Raw genomic sequence first — 17,066 nt, forward strand, 5'->3', positions numbered from 1 at the left:
TTTATAGTTTATTTATTTAAAATCTTTATTGCACACACATACTAAATAGCGGTTCAAACAGGCGAGCTTAATGCCAATATTATATGGCATTCTCTTCCAGCTAACCAAAAAGTTAGGCAAAACAGAGAATTTGAGTAGAGTTTACTTTTACATGTACTTACTTAACTACATAGATTTCAGTTTAAACTTTATGAATTAATATTTTTAAACTGTATAAAATACTGTGACGTTATTGTTTAGCATGCCTATTTAGTCATTTGTTTGCCTTTAAATTCATTAACTCATTACAATTTGGGTCTTTTAAATAATTATAAATTGATGATTAATTATAATTATTTGTTTTTTTTTTTATATTAATAATCTAATTACACAAACCTCGCACAGTCACTGGGTAAAAGTCAATGAATGATTCAAAATAAGTAGGTAAAGTACTAATAATAGCACAAAAAGGATTATTATGTTTGTTATAATAACATTTTATGTGAACAACTGTTATCTAATTCCCTAATAGGAACACGATTTGCTTATTTTGAGACTATGTAATCATTATGATTTTTTATTTATTTTATAACAAACTCGTTAGCCAGTTTTTTCCTATTCATGTTTAATTTTTTTTAATCTACAACGAGGAAGCTCTTGGCCTGTATCTCACCTGATGGTAAGTGACGATCAGGCCGAAGGTGAAAGCGAGCTTCACCCGGAATCCTCAACCACGGAGGAACTGGCTATCTTACCTCTAACTGCCGGAACAACAATGCTGTTAACATTGTTGTTATGGCGACAGACTTAGGTAAGATGGTGGTAGCTAGCCAGGTGGGCTTAGAACAAGCCCTACCACCAACCAAACCGAACAGAAAAATTTGCCCCCACTGGGAATCGAACCCGGGACCTCTGCGTCTGAAGCAGGTGGTCTTACCACTAGACCACAGAGGCGGTTGATTATGATCATAACTGGTCTTTTACTGCCTACATGTAACGGTTAATTAAATATCTTGACTTGTTAGGTATACAGTGTGCGCATCAAAACATATTTTTTTTGTTGAATAATAGTATTTATTACAACCACATAGGACGCCAAACCGTTTTATTGATGTGTGATGAGCATGTTTCTGGTTAGATGGATATTTAGGTTCGCTTTTCATCAGATAAATTATTGTAAATGAGAATTACCTATATTAGTAAATCATCTTTGATTAGAATACCTGCAGTTGTATGCACGATATGTACAGTCAGCGTCAAATACGTCGTGAAAACCAAAGTAGCCAAAAAGTTCGCAACACGTTTTTGTACTTAGGCGATTATCACACTGCGCCGCGCTCCGCCGCGGTTCGTGAGACGACTGATTTAATCATTGTATGGAAGTACCTCAGTTTGTATAGAAAACACGCTCGGCACAACGACAACGCATCTGCGCGCGGGATTTTTTATATGAAATCACGCGGACCGCGGCCGCGCGGCGGAGCGCGGCGCAGTATGATAATCGCCTTAAATACATTTGGAATCGACTTTTTGGCCACTTTGGATATCACGGCCTATTGTTTTGACGCTGACTGTACCTAAATTATGAATAGTTCATCAGAATCAGAATCAATTTATCTTTTTGGGTGAGAAACCTATTTCTTCTTATGATTCACTGTGAGGTCAACACGAAAAAAGTTTAGTTGTAATTTGCAGACCTTACTTGCGAATAATTTTCCCATTGTCTTGAGTGATTGTATTGTATGTGACCCACATATTTACAACTGAATAAATAGCCGGCGGTGGGCAAGGCATAGTAAAACTTGAAGTAAAATAAAATTAAGTTTTTGTCCTGATTTAGCCTAGGCGCAGATCACCGATTTTTAGTTGGCCGATAGTTGGGCCAGATTTTAATTTGTATGAAGAATCGGCCAAATCAAATCGGTGTAATGTGCGCACTTCCATACATGCCCATGACTGACATGATGCACTGATCAACGTCCCGACTAAACCATCGGCCGACGAAAAATCAATGGTCTAGGCTTAGAGTGTTAGGATATTGGGAGATTTTTTAAAATTTAGTTAATATTTTGTAGGACGGTGTTTTAGACCGCTAGGGGTTGCGCGATCCCCGTAGTCTAAAATCCATATGGCAAAGCTAGCTAAAGGAAAACCGAATAAAACAAAATAAATTTATACCGAACAAACTAGTAAAAGTGGCTATCTCAGGCTCTCTGACTAAAAAATCAAGGAACTATTTCAACGAAAAAATAATTGAAGATGATTTACTATTCCCTTTTACTGTGGTCTCGGTTAATGGACACTTAACAGTGCAAGTTTTATAAAGGCAGCTGAAATGGCTCATGAATCACATTTTATGTTCTATGTGATGCCACTATGTCCCAGTTGACTAATTATGAATTGGAGCAGGAAATTTAACTTGCGATTGACCTGTCTGTTATTTTTTATACCTTGTGATTTTTGACCTTTGCCCTAGGGCAAAAGGTCATCAACATCGGCTAAGAAACCAAATAAAATTAAAGATTTTACTTCTGAAATGAATAAATCATATCTCAAAGGACATTAAAAAGGTCAATTTGTTATCGTTTGTATTGCTTCAATACAGTCCCTTTCCTTCCGAAAACTTTTACAAAAAATCGGCTTTAATTTTGGTTTGAAACAAAATTAGATCAACCGAAGTAATTTTTCATTTGCGTTTGAACCGACGTTTACGATGTGAAAGGGATTTATTTCATGTTTCACTGAAATCCGTTGGGTGCGTCCTATCTAGGGTTGCCAGGTGTCCGGCTTTAGCCGGACATGTTTGGCTTTTTAGGGACTTGGCCGGCCAAAAATTCTCTTGTCCGGCTTTTATAAGGCTTTTTATCGCGCCAGTCGAAAGCACACGTCATGCGCGTATCAGGATGTTGGGCTACCGATTCGAAGATGATAGTTGATAGTATTCACTCATGAGCTATGACACTAATTAACACATGGCAAAAAAGGCGTGTCCGGCTTCTGTGTTTTTGGACCTGGCAACCCTAGTCCTACCTTACACGCGGGGACAAAATAATCGAATTTATTGACGTTATTTTTAGAACTCACACGGCGTGTTTAGTTGATCGTGGGTTATAGGAATTGAGACGGGCGAAAGCCCTCTCGTACACAATAATTGAATTTAATTCAGCTATGTTTGAAAAACCCAGCTTGTCTCTAATCAATTATTTTAAATTGTAAGACGTGTTTGTAAAGACTTGGTGGAATAAATTGAGTCAGACAAATTGTATTCGACACTGAATAAGCACCTAAGTGTTGCTGTTACAAATTGTCAACACAGGCATGAACTGAAAAAAGTAATAATTCTACAGTCAGTTTGTTCAGTCCAACATCAAAGTAAACATCACCTCAAAATGAATTAATAGTTACCAGCTTTAAACTGTTCGATTTATTTGCTCTACAGTGTAGGCTTAATTTAGTAGTGGCCAATTTTAGTTTGGTCGTCGAGTTGTGGTAAACAACTAGCATCGCGGAAATACACCGTTGAAATGTTACTTGACGGTAAATAATTTGTGAATAATATAAGAAATTTAATTGGCATGTGGTCTTTGTGGTTTGCACAGCAGACTACAAAGCTAGAAGCGATCGGGGGTCGATTCCCGCTTAGGGTAAACGTTTGTTTAATAGATGAATACAGAAGAGTATTTTGGTTCTGATTGACGAGTAGATGTCTATGGCACAAAATAGGATCTATGGTCTATTGTTTGGATACGTACTATCTGTCTAGAAGTTTTACGTTTTTTTTTAGTTAAGAACAAGATTAATGTTCAGTAGAATACAAGGTTTTCTATGAATAAATTGACAATTATATAATAGGTATAATTTACACATTCCCATTTAATTATTATGGGTAAGTAACGATAAGTTTTTTTTTTTGCATTTAGGTATTTCTAGAATACACTCTTGTGGCGGAATTTTGTGCTGACACTGTGTAGGTTTGTTGTCACCACGAAAAGAAGAAGAATAAATGCTTATGAAAATATTGTAATTTTCGAGTCATTTGTTTTCCAGAAAAGTAAAACAGATCCAATACTACAAGATATTACTCCAGCTCTAGTGACTGACGGACTGACGGGTCATTGCATAATTAACTCAATATGGATGAGATATTGAAGATGAAGGATACACGATATAAAATGAACGTTTACCCTAAACAAACTTATACAATATCCATGAGCTGCTAGAGTATCCCAAGCAAATATATTGGAATTATCCCCAAAACAATACAGGGCGTTCGTTTTGTAAAAACCTGAATTCAGAATATCCCAATAATTGCTTGTAGCTGCTGCAATATTGTCATGAGAAAAATCTGGAAAACTTGACAGTGATGAAAAAGAGGCTTTTTAAATATCTTTGAGTCCTAGTCTAAAAAGCAAGATAATGCTGATTAGATTTAAAAAAATAATTTATCACCTCGACATAGTCTAATTAGCACTGCAATTATTTTACTGTACAAAAGGTTTTTTTTTAGATGCTGTGGGTTTTATTGTGGTGAATTAAAGTACTTTTAAAGTTTAACCCAATTCAAGTGGGACAAGTTAAATGTTTATGTAAATTGGTTGTAGAATTAAAAGACTTAACACTTTAACTGCCCAAGAAAAAAAAACATGTATCGGGATAATACTGTCTGTAAGATGTAACTAACTATGTCTATTTCAAACGCCAGAGCAGCATCAGATTTCAAACAAAAAAATCTGATTAATCCACACAAATATTAGGTAAGTAATCTCGTTATTTCATGACTACCGGCACGAAGAAACCCCGTGCAAAACGCGATCTACGGTCAATTAATTAAACTATGATAAAGCCGTGACTAAAACAAAAGATTGTAATGTTTTTCGCAGTTATCCGGCGAGCCGTAACGCCAACCACAACATGTTATTCGCATTAATGATACGTGCGTGAATATATTAGGAAGTGAGGTGTTTGTTCCTCATACTAATTCCGAGTTTATTGACAGTTACTAAGTAGGTATTATATTACTAGGTATTTATTTTGCAATTATGACGTGTTTACAAAATATGCATATTAGTCATAGCAATGCGTGCAATCCGTAGACATGTAGACTAACGATTGTTTCTTTTTTTATTCACTAGGAAATGCTTATGAATCATAAAGGTATATTTATTAATTTCCTGGTTACGATGATCTATTTTATTTCACGGATAACCGGTCACATATTTTAAAATGTCTCAAGTTTCGTGTATTTTTCGTTATCTATGATCTAAATAGCAAAATCGTTTTCACAATAATTTTTAATAGAATAATTGTTTAATTAATTACGTATTAAAATGGAAGAAGTTATTATAACACTTTTTCTTTACAGAATTGTAATTAATCAATTTATGTTATTTAACAGACAACATCTGTAATGAATTAAAAAATATAAGTGGGTAGAAAAAAACTTACGAAAATTTGTCAGCAAACGGAGATCACAATCACACAGTATCTTCTTCAATCCCGTACCAGTATTTTTTAGCTTCCTTGAACACGTTCAAAATGGTATAATAAAAAATCGTCACTATAACAATCCTCGCCACATATCTGACCGTTTCGTTCATCACAATATTTTTTGTCACATAAATATTATTTTTACGAAAAAGGCGGCAAGATATTCGTACACACGTGCGTCGCCGATGACGGTATCTGTCACACTGAGCGTCACAATCAAATAGTAGACGGTAACGCACAATGCCCATGCGCATTGTCAATACAAGCACGCTAAGGCTTTAACCTCACAACAATTTAAACTCTATTCACAAAATGGTAAGATTGATAACTAATCTAGCACTCGTCATGGGACGGTACAACCGGAATGAGTCATTCTCGTACGGCCACAGCTGGCTGCGTCATTCATGTTTCAAAGTGCAAACCTGTTCCAGTTTTATTGCTTTACAATAAAGTTCAATTTAGAGTACAATTCTAAAACGCTATAAGTAAAATGTTACGGTTAAGAATATTTTACTTTAATTCTGAATATTTAGGGCTGAGTTTGTAGTTGTGCTTTAAATTGTGCTTTTGGTAGCTAGGGATTTTTCATTTTGTAAAAAAAGTTTTCAACTAATTCATTTAATAGTACTAATTTATCTATTAACAGATTGTTTTGTTTATTATTATTATTAAACAAGGTCGTAAAGATAAATTAATCAATGTTCGCATAATATCGATCCACACGAATGAAACTCGCACGAATCGCAATCGATACTTTTTAATTAATAATTTCTACTATCGCTACCGCTGGAATTTTCAATTTGCATCTTAATACTTTTGTTTACTTATTAAGTTGCAATTAAATAATATGATTAACTTCAAATTATTCGCTTAAAAACCAATTTTATTTCACCTTACAGCATCCTTAACCAATCTGATATTAAATTAAAACAAATAATACTGAAAATGCAAAGAATTTAATATTTTTCCGATTGCTTATTCTTTGCGTGATAATATTATGCTGTCATAGATAAATGTTTACTAATAAAGAAAACATTCGCTTTACAATAACGAACGAAACTAACTGGTTTATTGTTATATTAAATTTAACTGCTTCGATTCTGTTGATAATTGACTTGAAATATTTTTTAAGCATTTCATTAGGTACAGTATTATAACATTTGTTTTACCTAAATAGTTTTTTTTTGTGGTTAGCACGACTGAGAGGTCAACGTGTTAAGCGGTCAGATTGATATTATTTTTTCTGTTCTTTTATACTCAAACTACTTTGTTAACTCTTTTTGCACTAAATAAAATTATTTAAGCACCTTAAATAAAATAGGAACTCTGAAAAAGAGTATCATAAAACTTAATGTAGCGAATCTCGATGCAATGGTTTCATACTTAGTTTGTAATTAGCGCTATTTTTTATTAATTTGTCGAGTCGATAAGATGATTAATTTGTCTTGTAAGATTCTTTAAAGTGGAAAATAAAGAATTTTAAAGAATAAAAACTACGTAAAACAGTCGAGTTCGGCAGGCAAGAAATCTAATCTAGTTAGTTTAGTAGTAACTAAGTTAGTAAGTAACTAGTTGGAAGCCGTGATTTCGTCTGCTTTACAGAACGATTTACCTATTTTCTTTCACAGTTTTAGTTTATTTGCTAAATTGTTATCATCAAAGGGACAAAGATTAAGAAAAAAATATCCACATCTTGTTCTTAACTTTGCACTACCTACCAGAAAAATCCATAAAAGACAGTCAAAATTGGATCCATTTCATTTGCATAATTTTTATGACGTTATGTATTTTTTCGCATAAGTATATTACTTTGTCAAGTAAAACCGAATTACTTGGTACCAAACCAAAATAGGTAATTTATTTTTTGCAGATAGGCTTGTAGGCTTCTGTTTTATTATGCTATATTATAACACATCTTTTGCCCAATATACATTTGACACCACCCTGTATAAGGAACCGTCCCGAATAACCTGAGGCTATAAACAAAATGGCTTCGCAAAAGTGGGACAGTGAAATTTTACACCCCCGCCACGTTTCGTCAGCTTAATTAATTGTATTTGGGATGAACACCTCAAATCGAGCTTATTAATGCTTGTGATGAAATATCAAATCTTTGAAGCAAAAATTACGATTTGTCTGTACATAACTAAATCATACTAAAATACCTAATCTTTTTTTTTCGGACGTCTTTTGTCTCAGTTGTGTGATCGCAATTTTTGTAGTCCGGGCCTTATTGTTACTGAAAAAATAGATACATAGATTGCTTGGTGTCAGTATTATTTGGCTTTATTTGATAAATAAACAGTTTTTATTGGCACTGACAAATTAAATTAGTTGCCTATAAATATTTCATCATCATCATCATTTCAGCCACAGGACGTCCACTGCTGAACATAGGCCTCCCCCAATGACTTCCACATCGCACGGTTGGTAGCGGCCTGCATCCAGCGCCTTCCCGCTACCTTTATCAGGTCGGCGTCGGTCCCTAAATATTTTACTGCTGATAAAAACCGAAAGTGTATGAGGAAGTAGGTGCCTATGCATTTATTTATTGTCAACTAATTTATTAAGGCAAACTGTCAATATGTTTTGCACTTTCTATATCAAATGCACAAAATTAAAGAGTTAAATAAGATTATACATGTTTTTAATTTATAGTCAATTAGTAAAATAAGCTTAGGTATAGTTGCATGATATTTTATGTTGTTACAATGCTTCAGGTGTAGTCAGTACTATCATACTCTAAGGCCGGGTTGCACCATCTTACTTTAACTATGACAAACGTCAAAAATCTGTCAAACTCCATACAAAAACACCGGTTATCGTTAAAGTTACGGTCAAAGTTAGGTGGTGCAACTCAGCCTAAGTAGGTACGACATTTTGGCGCGATCGCGAACATAATCTGTATAATATGAACCTGATTAGAAAATGAGCGTAATGAAGCATTCAAAGTTCATCATGATCATTATCAGAGCAAGGTGACTAGTGATCAATTAGCATAACTTTTAGACACAATACCTTTGTTAACATCGTTGAATCACATGGATATTAATTACTGCTAATTTAATTTAACTTTGTAGGTTAATCACATTTTTTTTGGGATCGCTAGACTAATTATTATTGCTCCTTTCCTTATTAGGTCAACGCAATTTTAGACTCAAGGAGAACCATTAGAATAAGTGATATAAGTACCTATCTACTTATTAAGTAGCAATTAGAGTGGAAATTGTATTGGCTATTAAGATTCCGATGAGCAATGCTTGGTACATATTTAACAAATCAGCTTCTATAATTTTAACAAACTATTAGTGTCATTAATCAGCACCTATGTTATTAATTACCTATTACATAATTTTCATAGTTCCTACCGTTTAGCTAGTATTATATTATCTGTGCGTTTAGTGATTCAATCAAGACTCATTAACATTCTTCAGAGCCCCGATTACGGTATTTTTTAACGTCAACAATCCAGACACGCTTCTCGATTCTGCGATACGATTGGTCGTTCAACAGCGTACGTCAGCTGTTTTGACCAATCGTATTGCAGAATCAGAAACGCGTCTGGATTGTAGACGTTAAAAGTTACCGTAATCGGGGCTCTGGTGTGTCCACTGCTACGTGTATGGTCTAATTTACTGTGTTAATTACCTATTAAATTAATTTATATAAATACTCGTATCAGTCAATATTTTATAGCGCCAGTTCACTGACATCGTCTTACTGATGTTTGGTAGGTATTGCAAGACAGCTACTAAAATTTTAAAATAATAGCAATAAGTTTTCCTCTTTTTTAAAGTCAAAATTATAAATTATATAAACATCCATTTATCATGCTCACAAACCGTTAATCAAAAAATCGCAATTTTCTGATAAATAAACCATTAACAACTCACAATAAAATTAATTGAGTTTCCTACTAATCAAAACTAACCCTCAACCACTGATACATCATTCAAGACCTGTCAGTTTATTTGAAGCCAGCCCAGCTTTCTAAACCAGGATTATTCTAGATTTACGTCATTGGGCAATACGTTTCATCTGTCAGGAGTACAATCCGATAGGTCTGTCAGTAGTTGGAACAGTTGGAAGTTGTAACGCACTGTCACCGTTATCTGAGTCTAACCACAAAATAGAAAGGAGCAGAAGACAGTCTACGTACAAAATGCGCCCAGGCAACACACCCATAGACAACGATCACAAATTCAAAATTCAAATTCAAAATTTATTTATTGGAATCAAGAACATTTGTAAATGAAAAAGCGTGTACGATAATAGCCGCAATAGTTTGAGAAAACTGTGGTGCAACTACTAACGCCCACTTCCGTAAAAAAATATTCCATAAACATACTAGATACTTTTGCGCGCTGTATGTAGATTATGTGTGTGGTGTGTGTATATGTGTGGTGTGTATACGACACTTGACACATCTCGGACACGATATTCCAAATAGCGCCCGAAGCACAACGAAGTGTCGCGGACCAATCTAAACCAGTGATGCCGCCCGCGACACGCGTCTGTGTGCGTATCCAAAATGAAGTACATACAGATGATTGTATCACGGGCTGGAAGACGTACCGTGCGCAGGCCTCTTACTAGGTGGACCGAAGATCTGGTAAAGGTCGCGGGAAGAGCCTGGATGCGGGCAACGCAGGACTGTTCATTGTGGAAAACCTTGGGGGAGGCTTTTGTCCAGCAGTGGACGTCATTTGGCTGAAACGAACGAACGAAAGAACAGTTGATTGTCTTCTGCTACTATCTACTTTATGCTCTAACTCTGACAAGTTCGCTCACAGCCGTAAATCTGAGTGGGATTGAGGGCAAAAGGGCCTTGATTTATTACGGAACTTGCTATGAAATGCGCGGGCTACTTAGTTGAGGATGAAAAACCCGTTGTAAATAATCCCGTCTGCAATGCGACAGTTTGGTCACCGTTCTTTTGTTTATAGAGATGTTACAGGACTATACAGGGTGTTAGGTAAATAGGTATATGAGCCGACACTAGCCCATGTTAACATGGGCATATAAATGGTATGGTGAAGTCAGAAATTTGATATCATCATTTTATTTTTTAAATTTTCATACAAAATAAATTTTATAAAATACGATTTGTATGAAAAATAAAATAATCAAAATGAAGATATCAATTTTCTGACTTCACCATACCGTTTATATAACCATGTTAACATGGGCTAGTGTCGGCTCATATACCCATTTACCTAACACCCTGTATACTTATCTCTCGTTCCTACCAAGCTATTACAGCTTGACTGCTTGTCAAGAAAAAAACTAATCAGTGAACGCAAGTTTGTTGAAGAAAAACGAAAGATTTTTTTAAATTTTAATGGCTTATTGCACAAAAATTGTGCTACGAGTCGGTGGGCAAGTCCGGAATCGGCAGTCCGACCCCAACACTAGGGCTATTGTTGCCTTCAATTTCAATTAGGTTAAACAGACAAATAGAATATAAAAATATTGAAAATTTGTAGTGTTTACTTAGGCTGAGTTGCACCACCTAACTTTATCGGTAACTTTAACAATAACTGGTGTTTTTTGTACGGACTTTGAGAGATTTTTGACGTTTGTTATAGTTAAAGTAAGATGGTGCAACCCAACCTTAGGTACCTACTTTCCCCAGTTTAGTTACAACATAACCCCGAGTGCTTGACTAAAATACAGGGTGGAAACGATAAGTGATCTCACTCGATTNAACTACCACAGTCATGGCACTCATCTCTTGATACTTGATACAACACTTTATAGCAAGTAAAGCCTAAAACTAATTTTTTCCTTGAATAATTTTAAATAAAAATGCAATTTACGAGTTTTTTTAGGTTCATTATTTAATTTTAAAAAATTACACATAATATTGTGTGGTTGGCATACATTTAGTATGGAAGCTGGAAACATTGAATTTTCAGATACTTCCAGTTTATTCTGTAACCTGTTATTGGTACCGTTCGAAAGAGTTCGTAAAGCACTTTCAGGGTCAGTAACCAGTTTTTCGATGTCTTGTATGGTTTAGAAATTATCGAGTGAGATCACTTATCGTTTCCACCCTGTATATTTCCGTAACTTTCAGAGGCACAGGGCAAACTGTGATATTGCCTAAGGCAGCTCACAAAAACCATAGTAAGCAGTTTATCTTCCTACTAAGCAACACATCAACAAACATAATAAGCGTGCACACACAACAAACAATGAAAACGTCAATCAGCCCGAAGGAAATACGGGCGATATTCCCAAAAGTTAACGTGTCCCTTAATCACGGTCCGGAGGCGTGAAACAAAGCTGGGACCGCTTTGAACGGGAACGGAAAATAAAAACTGACGTGAGGCTAACAACAGATACACAATAAGAGTTCCGTATTTTATTTTAAAATCTTAATAAATAAGAAAAACTTTATTAAGCATTTAGATAGTTGCGTAATGTTGTAAATTGTTTTAGAGATATGCTGAAGAGAGGGTGCCTCATGATACATTATGTCGTCATGTCGCGAAGATTTGCAGCTGGTATTAACGCGCGATGGGGAAATCGTGCGGAAAATTTTCATTAATATCCCCTATTTTGACACAGTCATAATAAAATTGTTTTGGGTCCAGAAGGAATGTATAAGAGTTCTAGGGAGACCTTAGGGTTTCCAAATCTGCACTAATTTTTAAAAGGTTAAATGTTGTTGTTGCCTTAAAAAGCCTTTAATACCTACGTACGAGAATTCTGTAACACAACTAGCATCAGCCTCGTACATGTAGTTAACTGAATTCCAGAGAAAACAGTGTGTCTTCCACGAAGGACGCATGGCATCCTATTCTACTAATATTATAAATGCGAAAGTTTGTGTGGATGTCTGGATGTTTGTTACACTTTCACAAAAAAACTACAGAACGGATTTTGTTGTAACTTTACAGTATTATTGTTTATAACCCAGATAATTTATGACGATCGTAACAAACTGAATTTCACGCAGGTGAAGCTACGGGAAAAAGCTAGTTAACCATAACAGCCTAAACCATTTCACCAAGGGACCCTATATTAACGGGGCCAGCTTACGTCCGGCTGAGGTTGGCACGGGGCGTTTTTTGCAGCTTTTGTAAATTTTATCACAGGGCCTATCATTTGTCAAGGCTTTAACTGGGCGTTGTGTGCTGAACGTATTTTACAGTTGATAAAAGTGAACGCGAAAATGCTGAAGCGGTTAGTGGGTTAAAAATATTCTAAAATACTCTACAGTTTGATTAGTAACGCATGGCATATATCTATAAAAGCGAAAGGTCACTAACTCACTTAATCTCAGAAACTACATGTATTAGGAGTCTCAAATTTTGCATGGGGGTTCCTTTTAGAACGTAGGTGCTCACTAAGACAGGATTTTGCAAAATTCGACCCGTAAGGGGGTTAAATGGGATCCACGCGTACGATGTCACGGGCGGCCGCTAGTTTTGATTTATATTTGTTTTGAAAGCAGCTAATAAACCACGACGAATGATAAATGAATAAAATTAACCTAGATCCGCCCTTCATTGCCATGATTAATATTAAGAAATTAATATTCTAATGAATGATGGAGATAACTTTAATTAAACCGTCATGTTTAAGTACTTAATGATAAAGTATTTCAGATTGAACTTAGTTAATTAGGTAACACATAGGAAAAGTAATTAGAAAAAATACATATAGTAATATAACATTAATAGAGATATAAAATAAATTGTGATTTAAGGCATGTTGATTTTACTTTAATTTAATTGACTAATCAAGATGGGGCAATAAGGTTCTAGAATGGAGGCCGCGTACCGGAAAACGCAGCGTGGAAAGTCCACCCACAAGGTGGACCGACGACCTGATAAAGGTAGCAGGAAGGCGCTGGATGCAGGCCGCTACCAACCGTGCGATGTGGAAGTCATTGGGGGAGGCCTATGTTCAGCAGTGGATGTCCAGTGGCTGAAATGATGATGACGATGATGATAACTGACAAATCAAAAACAGTTTCAGATTACGAGTAGACAGTTTGGCAAGTATTCTCACCTTATTTATTTTTGAAAAACCTAGTTCGATAATATTGAATAGTTGAATAAAAACACTTCCATTATACAACGACAGCTTAGTGTAACTACCGTACCAAAACTAAAAAGTTTTGAATTTTATCGCCATTTCCATAGAGATGCGACTAAGCGAAATCGACTCGGCAGAGTTTGATGCATTTTATGCATTTTCATATTACCATAAACGCCGAAAGTTTTACAACAGAATCTAGAAATATGGCTCGGTTCGTGCATATTAAAATAAACATCCAGTCTGCTCACCGTCTGGAGAACATGTTAGCATCGACAGCGTTTGAAGTACTTCACGACTCACGACGATAGTAAGAGCTAGGAAAGTGATGAGAGTAAACACTATTTATGGTTAAACAAGTATGTAGAAGGTTGACTATAATTTAGTCTAGTTGTAACGCACCTGGGACTGCGGGTGTCTATGGGCGACGGTAGGTAATCACTTACCATCAGGTGATTTTTGTTTGCCTCCTGTCACATAAAAAATAGTTTATATGATACTCAACACGCTTACTATGGGCCTCATAAGAAGGCTCAAGGTCACCCAAAGAACGATGGAGCGGGCTATGCTCGGAGTTTCCCTGCGTGATCGAATCAGAAATGAGGAGACCCGCAGGAGAACCAAAGTAACCGACATAGCTCACAGAATTGCTAAAATCAAGTGACCAAGTAATCAGTGGGCGGAGCACATAGCTCGTAGAGATGATGGCCGTTGGGGCAGGAAAGTTCTCGAGTGGCGACCATGGGCTGGAAGACGTAGCGTGGGCAGGCCTCCTACTAGGTGAACCGACGATCTGGTAAAGGTCGCGGGAAGAGCCTGGATGCGGGCAGTGCAGGACCGTTCATTATGGAAAACCTTGGGGGAGGCCTTTGTCCAGCAGTGGACGTCATTTGGCTGAAACGAACGATGATACTCAAATCTTGTTCTTTCGTTACTACATAATGCTGCTGCTGGTAAAATAAAATTGGGCTTCATTGGTTACTAAACATTAAGTTTTAACATAGTTCTCTACAGTTCTACACTGTTGAAATTTAGTAAGTAATTACCTTTATTATTCTTACTCTTACCTCGTAGGAAATCGTTCGAACCATCTCAACTCCGTAGTAGCTAGGACTATAGTTTAACCGCTAATAAACTTAAAGCGGTAAAGTTTCAAGGTTTCAAAGGACTAAATGTATAGTCAGTGCAATACTTATGACAGACGTGACAAATTAACCTTTTTGACAACAAAATTATAACTTCGTACGCGTGGATCCCGTTTTACCCCCGAGTTTCGTAAAATCCTTTCTTAGCGGATGCCTACGTCATAGCATTTACCTGCATGCCTTTCAGCCCGATCCGTCTAGTGGTTTGGGCTGTGCTCAGATCATAGAAGGGAATAGATGTGAAACGGGGGCGTGGCGCGTGTCTCCGCGATATGCCCAGAAACGAACATCGCCCGCGACGCCAGGTTAGTCGCGATTCAGTCGTACTGAGGAAATGTTCTCCGATATTGTTGGATAATGCGTCGTAACGTGCAATACCATAAGTGAAACGAAGAACTACAGGAACAATGAAGTCATTTACCACATGTAAGTATTGCAAATCCATTGGTATTTTGCTTATAAATAAAAAAACTAAACATTTTTACGAACGAATTCAGTGCCGTGACATTTACTGCGATATCGAAATTAGTGGTGATAAAAATTCAAACACGTTGTACATTGACGATTTAGTTAGCAACCACTTTATGTCATGCGTAACTACTGCGCAATGTATTTTATTTCTTCCGATATCCACTGACGCGTGAAAATACACAGTACGGCCGCATGTGCCGGTCGTAACATAGTGCAGGGCTCGTGTTCTAATACGGTTTCCTATTATCGATAAATAGAAGTAAATTATTATTTTCTATTTTCTAATTTTGAATGAAAAAATCATGAGTTGCTTGCGATTTTTAAGTTTTTACAAAAACAATAACAATAGTAGAAGGGATTAGTAACTGTCAACTATGTAATTACTATAAGAGCTAGTTGAAAGCCTAATATAGGCATTATTTTTGATAAACATAGGCGGTACGAATTTCGCCATAATTAAAAAGTTAATGCGCGATAGTAGTTAATAATAATTACAGTGATCCTGTTATTATTATTAAAGTAAATAATAATATATTACCAATATTGTAAATACTGGTAAAAATCGCAAGTACCTACTTAACCCATGACTTTTCATACAAACTTTGTCAGTCTATAACTTCTATACTCCATCGATAACGACATTGAGCTTTGGTTGGGGTAAATTAATATAAGGTAACTTCATTTAGTCCCAATAATTGATTCTGAGTTTTTCGTCCATACAAAATGGAACTGACTCCTTTATGCAAAAATCGTTAAAGAACATAATAATAACGTATAATAATAAAAAGGTTTTCATACAAGCATTTTTTAAACCAATTTCGAGCCTTGCCCCCAGGATTTAAAGTATCGATATCTTATCGACTCCATTTTATCTTTCTTCTCTCTAATTGCTTTTTTCAAAGTGTGCGTCACGTCACGCGGCCATTGATTGGCCATAAGGCACGCCTTCTGGCCAATCACTGCACTTTTAAGCCGGTTGCACATGTTGTCGTAGACTCTCAGTCGCTTTGTTTTTACACAGTTGAATGTGTGTGTGGGAACTGTGGTGGGGGAAATGTGGGGACACTGGTTCTCGTTGTAGTTACGCGCGACTTCATATCTATTCTCTTTCTATGATCTGAGGGGCTGTGCGTTGATAGATCACTATGTCAGTCAGTCAGTCAGTCACCTTTGAGTTATTATATTTAGATTACTCTTTCATGCAAAAAATATTACACAGAATTTGATGAACAATCAGAATAAGACAAAAGCTTTTTTGTCGAAATTCTCGCAAACGAAGTTGCGGGTCAAGGCAACAAGAAACACTACACTACAGACAGCGTACAACTTTATGCCACGTGATTGGGTCCACGAAAACTTTTAATCACGACAAGACCTGATTGATCGGCGTTTGTTTACACGCAACAAATCTAGGTCCCGGCACGAGTTATGACGAGCGTGACATATCCCTCGGCGGACGCACATCCTCATTATCCACCGAGGGGCTGAGCAAATGGCGTGTAACATTTCGCTCCAAGGTGACTTGAAACGATTTTTGTCACTGTGCCGTGGAAAATGAGTACAATTTTCCAAAAAAGCAAAGTAAAAGAATACACATGAATCCGATACCATTTGTCGAAGTCGAAGAGTATTGCGTACCAGCTAGGATAGGATGCGCATCAAGATAAAAATGTTATCGATGATTTTAGATGACAAATGTACGGGCTTATCGCGTAAAATGAAAAATGCTTCGTTCAAAGTTTATCACATCCTATCCTAAGCCAAAACTTCATCAGATTCATCACCAGAACAGCAACGAACCGAAACACGTTTCTTGTATGCAAGACTAGCATGTGGGGACTGTGCCAAATCCTTCATTTGCGTCTATTAAATTAGAGAGAGTCGTGCTTCCTCAGTGGAGACTAAAATGACAGCGGAAATACAAATTCTGGGGCA

The 17,066-nt window shown here is 36.3% G+C and overlaps 1 protein-coding gene across 1 annotated transcript in view; it reads right to left on the reverse strand.

The window, feature by feature from the left end:
* Positions 1 to 5,670, reverse strand: part of LOC114362005 (G-protein coupled receptor moody) — a 43,781-nt gene extending 38,111 nt beyond the window's left edge. The window contains exon 1 of the mRNA XM_028317241.1: positions 5,425 to 5,670. The gene's annotated coding sequence lies outside the window, so the exon portion shown is untranslated. The remainder of the gene's footprint in view (positions 1 to 5,424) is intronic.
* Positions 5,671 to 17,066: the final 11,396 nt, after the last annotated feature.

The sequence above is a fragment of the Ostrinia furnacalis genome, unplaced genomic scaffold (genome assembly GCF_004193835.3).
Source record: "Ostrinia furnacalis isolate ACB-3 unplaced genomic scaffold, ASM419383v2 OfSCF6103, whole genome shotgun sequence".
In the NCBI taxonomy this organism is placed as follows: domain Eukaryota; kingdom Metazoa; phylum Arthropoda; class Insecta; order Lepidoptera; family Crambidae; genus Ostrinia; species Ostrinia furnacalis.